The sequence below is a fragment of the Vipera ursinii genome, assembly GCF_947247035.1.
Source record: "Vipera ursinii genome assembly, chromosome: 2".
In the NCBI taxonomy this organism is placed as follows: Eukaryota; Metazoa; Chordata; class Lepidosauria; order Squamata; family Viperidae; genus Vipera; species Vipera ursinii.
Window position 1 is genome coordinate 279,765,501 of NC_139513.1, and position 8,204 is coordinate 279,773,704.

An 8,204-nucleotide genomic window follows, 5' to 3' on the forward strand; every position below is an offset into this window, starting at 1 on the left:
TCAGAAATTCCTAGGAATAAAAAAAAGAACACTCTTGGAATTTAGGTCTCCACCAAATGGAGGAGGGAAGAGCCAGAAAATAATGAGAAAGAAAGAATAACAGGCTGGGAGAGTAGAAGATGAAAAAGACTCAAGTGAGGTCTAAGCATAGGAACAGAAGTTAGAGTGTTGTGGATTGTTCATGGTTCATGGTTCATGGTATATAGTCTAAATAGCTAAAATGTGTTCTAGATCAGAGGTCGCCACAGTTTTTAAGATAATCACTGCAGTTCTTAAGTGAATCATATGATTGTTAAGCAAATCTGGCTTCCCCTATTGACTTTGCTTGTTGGAAGCTGTCTGAGAAGGTCACAAATGGTGATCACATGACCCTGGGATGCTGCAAGTGTCATAAATGCATCCTGGTTGCCAAGCATCCAAATTTTGATCATGTGAACATGGGAATGCTGTCATAAATGTGAGGAGAAGTTGTATTTCACTTTTTTCAGTGCTGTTATAATTATGAATTGTCGCTCAACAAATAGTTGTATACCGAGGACAACCTATAGCTTGCTTGAGGCAGAAGCAAGGGCAAGAATGATCATAGGAAACCTTTAGAACTTTAAATAATAAAAATAACAATCCTACAAGGATTACTAGAAACTTTGCAATTCTATACATATATAGAACAATGCTTTCCAGCATGTGGGGGCTGTGGATACATTTAGAAATCTGGGGAAGTGGTACAGGAACCACCATGAAATGGTTGTTCTGGCCCTCTGCATGAAGATGACTTACAAAATGGTGCTTTTTGAACTTGGACAACCAATCTCCTTAAAAAAATTGTCCTCCTTTCCAAAACAGGCTGACACACCTTTCCCCCCACCAACGCATTAGTGGCTGAAGTTACTGAACTTACCCTAATGGGGTTTATTTTTATCTCATTTTTGGACACCATATAAGTCTTATTAAATTGAGAACATTTTTCTTTTATCCAGAAGGTCAATCTACTTATCAATTATACAGTTTAGTTATGCTTGATTGCCCAGTTAGGAGACTATTCATAAATCTGGCTTTTTATTCTTTTTTGGAGTGCTACAAAATTATGGAGATTTATTTGGATTCTTGCACATAGCATCACTTTTTTATTCTATGAGTGTATAGTAATACAAGTACTCCTTGACTTGCACCAACCATAACTGGGCCAGAATTTCCATTGCTAAGCAAGGTTATTGCTAAGTGAGTTATGCTCAATTTTATGACCTTTGATACCATGGTTCTTCAGCAAATCATAGTGGCTGTTAAATGAATCAGGTGCTTGTTAAGTGAATCTGGCCTCTCTTTGCTTGTTGGAAGACAGCTGGGAAGATCACATGACCCTGGAATGCTGCAATTGTCATAAATACATACCAGTTGTCAAGCATGTGAATTTTGATCATGTCACTGTGAGATGGTTGTAGTCAAGTCACTTTTTTCAGTGCCCTTATGCCTTCAAACTCTTGCTAAATGAATGGTTGTAGTCAAATTGAGAACTATCTGTAGTTTATAGCTATTGATATGTATGACTGATTCTTACACCTAGTGGCTAAAGCAATAAACTGGTCCAACAGATTTATGGACAGGGGAAGCTCTGATTTATCTTAGAGTGGGTTATCTTAGAGTGGGTTAGGATGCTGAGTTTGTCGATCAGAAGATTGGCAGTTTGGCGGGTCGAATCCCAAGTGCCGTGTAACAGAGTGAGCGCCTGTTACTCGTCCCAGCTTCTGCCAACCTAGCAGTTCGAAAGCACGTAAAAATGCAAGTAGAAAAATAGGGACCACTACGGTGGGAAGGTAACAGCGTTCCGTGCGCCTTTGGTGTCTAGTCATGCCGGCCACATGACCACGGAGACGTCCTCGGACAAATGCTGGCTCTTCGGCTTTTTTTTTTTTAATTATATTTATATACCGCCCTTTCCCTGAGGACTCAGGGCGGTTTACAGGGAATTAAAAATCAAAATGTACAAAAGTTAAAACCAGTTAAAAAATATTAAATTCACCCTGTACACTTAAAAACCCCAGTTAAAATTTTCTCCTCAGCCTGGGCCCGAGAGCTCGAAGAGCCAGGTCTTCAGGCCCCGGCGGAATGATCGGAGGTCGGGGGCAGTCCTCAGCTCCACCGGCAGCTGGTTCCAGAGGGCAGGCGCTCCCACTGAGAAGGCCCTATCCCTGGGTGTCACCCGCCGGCAATCTCTCACCGGCGGAACCCTGAGCAGACCCTCCCTGTGGGAGCGCACTGGGCGAAGGGCGTTTGATGCCGGCAGCAGGTGTTCCCTCAAATATCCCGGACCCAGGCCATGTAGGGCTTTATAGGTGATAACCAGCACCTTGAATTTCACCCGGAGGGCAACCGGAAGCCAATGTAGCTCGCGGAGTAGAGGTGTTACATGGGAGTATCGGGAAACCCCCATTACAACTCGCGCGGCTGCATTCTGCACCAGTTGAAGCCTCCGAGTGGTCTTCAAGGGCAGCCCCATGTAGAGAGCGTTACAGTAGTCCAAACGGGAGGTCACAAGCGCATGAGTGACTGTGCGTAGGGCGTCTCGGTCCAGATAGGGACGCAACTGGCGCACCAGGCGAACCTGTGCAAAAGCCCCCCTGGTCACGGCTCCTATGTGATCTTCAAAATTGAGCCGTGAATCCAGGAGGACGCCCAAGTTGCGAGCCCTATCAATGGAGATGAGCACCGGCCCCTAGAGTTGGAAACGACTAGCACACTTGTGTGGGGGGAACCTTTACCTTTACGTATGACTGATTCTTACACCTAGTGGCTAAAGCAATAAACTTGTCCAACAGATTTATGGACAGGGGAAGCTGTGATTTATCTTAGAGCCGTGCAAAGCTTCAAAAGGGTGTTTTGCTTCAATGATGCTTCATATGAAACTCTTAATTGAAGGGCTGCAAGATGCAATATGCTCTCCTATTTCTAAAGAGCAAAGTACATTGTTTTGGCCTGTATCCTTTGGACAGCCTCCAACAGCACCTCCAGTATTTAGAAGAAGTTTCTCTTCACTGTAGAAATATCTTGTGGATAATATTGGAGAGAGCCCTTGGGAGTGTCTTTGAAGTACCATAAGAAGCCTGAACCTCATGGAGGTGAAGAGCATTTTTGAAGTATGAAGTATTTTACTGAAGCAAACTGCTCAGAGTGGAAACCTCATCTACCTAAATCTATATGTACATAAACCTTGGTCTGGAATCTAATCTGGTTGAGACCATATCAAAGAAATCAAAATGTTTTCAGTGACCTCTGTAGGACAATTTGCTTCCTCAGTGCACTTTCCTGAATAGAGTTGCTAGAGTTCAAGTGAAAGTTATGAATGAATCCAATGTGGCATGTCACAAGTCAAGTAGAAAACATGAGAAGACTTGACACAATATTTGTGGTCCCACCAAAGTGGCTTTAATTGATCCAGCTCATTGCTGCTCTTCCCACAGTGCTTGCTCACCTGTAAAAGCCCATGCCTGACCAGACCTTTCCCTTCAAATGGGAGATTGGATGAGATAGATCTTGGAGAGCACACATTTCTCCCTGTGTCATGTAATAAAGAAAATAATAGGGGCCTAGTGGAGGTATTAGCAAAACAGTCTGTTGCAAGGCATTCTGCAATGCAAGCAATCATACTACTGTCACACTTCTTCTGACAATCTGTAAACCAGCTTCCCAAAGTTAATTCACCATAAGTGGCTTCTCATGTCAGGCAAACTGTCTTCTTGTTGAACTACATAAGAGCAGGACGTTTCCAAGATGTTCCAATATGCTGTGCTGACTTGAACACTAAAGGGAAAACTTTTCAAGGTCATATGACAATTTCCACAAGTTAGAGCTTCGGCAGTAGCTCAGGTCTCTGTCTTTGTCCTCTTTTGTTCGTCCTGGTTGAGGAGGGAAGCCCCAGGACCACGGAGCTGTTAAATTCTGCATTCTACTGTCTTGAATGCTGTCCTTCTGGGTTCTTTCAGACATGATTCATGGAGCCTTTTTCTTCTGGCTGTAAAATGTGATTGCAGCAACAGTGGGGTATGGACAAGAGCAGTAGAGTTTTTGAAAGGAGAACTTCATGCTGACTACTCAGAATGTGCCTTAAAAAAAAGGCCCATAGGCTCAGCCAATTTGATTGCTTCCCTGTTTAGCTCAGCTGGGGCATACGAGCTGAATTGCCCCTTATTTAGCCACCACAGGGAAGATGCTGTGTGGTGCTAAATTACTTATTTTATTCCATCTCCCTGGTTTCCTTTCACCATAATGAAGGAAAGCAGAAATATGTAGAAAAAAAGCCACACACAATGGAATGGATCATCCCGATTTAGTCATGCTTTGGACAGGTATAGTAAAGCAATATTCAAGAACACTGAGGCTGTTAATATGGAAATAACCAGGTAATTTAATTATGTGCATGCATGATCAAACCCCTTTAAGTCAATGGGCTCATTTCTTATATGCAAACATATTTCTGTCTTAATAGAATGGTGGTGAAAAGTAGCAATTATATCTGATCCAGGCAACATTAAGCAATAGTTATATGATCTAGGGAAGTTTTATAGCTAGCACAACATACGTGGCAAAAGTATTAAAGGTATAAATATGTTGTGGAGTCAAATACAAATATTGTCGAATATAGAATATACATTTTCCTTTGTTTTTCTCAATGTACACTAAACAAATTAGGGTTAGGCTGACTCATTTAAAACTGGTGACTTGATGAAGAGCATTGGTGCCTAAATTCTGTAATTTAATTGCATATAGGCAAATTGCATATAGACAAATTGTTGAAACCATGAAAGAAATGCCTTTAAAAAGGTATATAAAGAAACAGTGATTTGTGAATGGCACAAAAGTAGAACTGTTTAGCTCTTCAGCTATCCTAGGTTTTGAAAACACCATGATGATTTGGAGAAATAAAAAAAAGAGCCAGATCATCCATCTTATCAGGATGTACATCTATTAAATGGGCTGGAATTTAATCTTAAAGCTTTGATTAACCTTTTGATACCATTTAATCACACAGGGCTTCATCTTGCCAAAACATGATGAAAATGGCTCTTTAGCAGTTTAACTATATTGTAGACCATCTGCAACTGCACAGATGTTGTGGATGTTGACTTCATTTTCTCAGGGTCTTGCGGAAGAACAGGTCAGAACAACAGCTAATGACCCTCTTTTACCGGTCTACTATAGAGAGCGTCCTCTTGTACTGTATTGTGGTTTGGTATGCTGGTCTGACAGCCGCAGATAGGAAAGTATTACAGAGGGTGGTGAGCACAGCACAAGACATTGTAGGCTGTCTCCTCGCCAGGGCTCGCTGCCTTGGAAGAGTGAGGAAAATTCTCAGGGATGACTCACACCCTGGATGGTATCTCTTTACTCTCCTACCATTGTGTAGGAAATATAGGAGTATAGCCAGCCATACCAACAGGCTGAAGAACAGCTTCTATCCATGGGCTGTTAGGCTTTTGAACGGGATATAATTTTATAAACTTTATGCATGATTGACTTGCAAGGCCGGTGTGTTGTGCAATTAGCTCACATGTTATAATAAGATGGAGGGTTTGTGTCACTGTAAATTGGGGGTGGGGGCACGAAGGGAGGCCCAGCCAATCTCAGTGTATACATGGTTGTACTTTGACAATAAAGGTTCATTCATTCATTGCCCTAATAAGTGTGGCTTATAGCAGGAGATTGTGAGAGTAGTAGGAAAGATATCTGGAAGGTTTTAGGCTGCCTATCCCCACTTTGACTATTAAATATATTTGCTGAGGTTAGGGAAATAAGCAGGCAATGTCCTAATCTCATAATCTGAGATCCTAGTTCTTGGATGAGGTCAAAGAAAACTTCCAAAATTGCTACTAAATTGTAGTTTTAAATGTGATATAAGAAGAAAACGATTTGTAATTGTTCAGAATTTGCAGTGCATGCACAGGATCTAGCACAATGACTCAGGCTAAGACTATCTAGGATTTGTTTGATCTTCTGAATCCTGAGAAAGTGAGCACACAGGAGTGAGTAGCTAGATTCAAGAGATGTTTAGCAATCTGAAGGCAGAACAAGAAGCAATGGATGGACATTAATCAAGGAGAGGTGCAACCTAGAACTAAGGAGAAATTTCCTGACAGAACAATCAGTGGCATGAGTTGTCTCCAGAAGTTGTAGGTGCTCCAACACTGGAGGATTTTAAGAAAAGATTGGGCAATCATTTGTCTGAAATGGTATAGGGTTTCCTGCTGAAGCATGGAGTTAGACTAAAAGACCGCCAAGGTGGCTCCCAACTCTTTTATTCTGTTATATAAGGGATAGGATAATACCTTCTATTTTCAAAGAGGTAATAACACCTTCAGCTGATGAGGCCATGACTGAGTAGAGGCAGTCTTTAAAGTAATTCAGTCCCATGTAGGGCTGTATAGGACCTCACCAGCACCTTGAATTGAATGTGGAAGCAAATTAGTAATCTGTGGAGTTCATGAAGCAAAGGTGTAACATGTTCTAATCTAAAAAGGTAAAGGTAAAGGTTCCCCCGCACATGTGTGCTAGTTGTTTCCAACTCTAGGGGCCGGTGCTCATGTCCGTTTCAAAGCCGAAGAGCCAGCGCTTGTCCGAGAATGTCTCCGTGGTCATGTGGCCGGCATGACAAGACGCCAAAGGCGCATGGAACGCTGTTACCTTCCCACCGTATTGGTCCCTATTTTTCTACTTGCATTTTTACATGCTTTCGAACTGCTAGGTTGGCAGAAGCTGGGACAAGTAACAGGCGCTCACTCTGTTACGCGGCACTTGGGATTCGACCCGCCAAACTGCTTGACTATCTGATCGACAAGCTCAGCATCCTAACCCACTGAGCCACCGCGTCCCTAATCTAGGTGGGGATATAACTGCCTGTGCCATTGTATTTTCTACCAATTGAAGCTTCTGAATGCTCTTCAAGGGCAGCCCCAGGTACAGTGCATTACAGGTAGTCTTTGACTTACAACCATTTGTCTAGTGACCTTCTGAAGTTAGAACAGCATTGAAGAAGTGACTTATGACCATTTTTCACATGACAGTTGCAGCATCCTCATGTGATCACCTTTTGTGACCTTCTGACAATCAAAATCACTGGGGAAGCCAGATTCACTTAACAACTCTGTTACTAACTTGACAACTGCACTCATTCACTTAACTATGGCATGAAAGGCCATAAAATGGGGAAAACTCATTTAACAACTGTCTCAGTTAGCAAGCTATTTTGGGTCCAATTGTGGTTGTAAGCAGTGGTGGGATTCAAATATGTGAACAACCAGTTCTCTGTGTGGATGCCGCTTCTGGAAGTCCATTCTGGGCTTGGGCAACAAAAAATTAGCTACCAGTTCTGCCAAAGTGGTGCGAACTGGCTGAATCCCACCACTGTTTGTAAGTCTATATTGTAATCTATATAGGAAGTGACCTAGGGCTAGGAATAGTTCCAAATACTTACAGGAGATTTTTTCCCCCCTCTTAAAACCAGCAAGTGAGCTTGACTAATCTCTAGAAAATGTAGTACATTCTTGAATGGATAGCACTTGTAGAGACACCTGTAGGCTCTGGGTTAGACTCAGAAGCCAAAACACATCCTGGAGAAAGGCCATGACAGACTGCTTTCAGAATTATTGTTAAGAGAACTTCACGGAAAGGTAGGAATCAAAACTTGTCTTTATTTTAATCATGCAATATTTCTATTACATTTCCACTGAGTGAATATTTACACGGTTATTTGTCCTATTTAAGAACTGCCCATCTAACTCACAGAGGTACTCCGAGAGGTGTAAAATGAAATACGGCTTCAATTTTAAGGAATGAATAGTATTCAAACACCATGTTTTACCCTGGGATTTGGTGAGCTTTTGCAAAAATTCCAAAATGTCCCACAAGACCCACTTGCAGCCCCTGTGTGTGTGTGTGTGTGTGTGTGTGTGTGTGAGGAAAATGGGGTTTCAACAATATGGCAAGGCACAAAACACAAAGTAAAGCACAACATAAAGTAGCTTGGAGATTAAAGCTAATCATGTTGATCTGAAAAAGCAGCTGTAAGATTTTTAGCTGAGCTGATTATACATGCTGGGAAAATGCAAAGTACTTTTGTTTCCAACTCAGTGTTGTTCTGAAACACTCTTCAGTGTTAGTTTGAGCAGGATTACTCTGTATATGTGAGTGGGTAAGAGTGGACTCATTGGGATGTA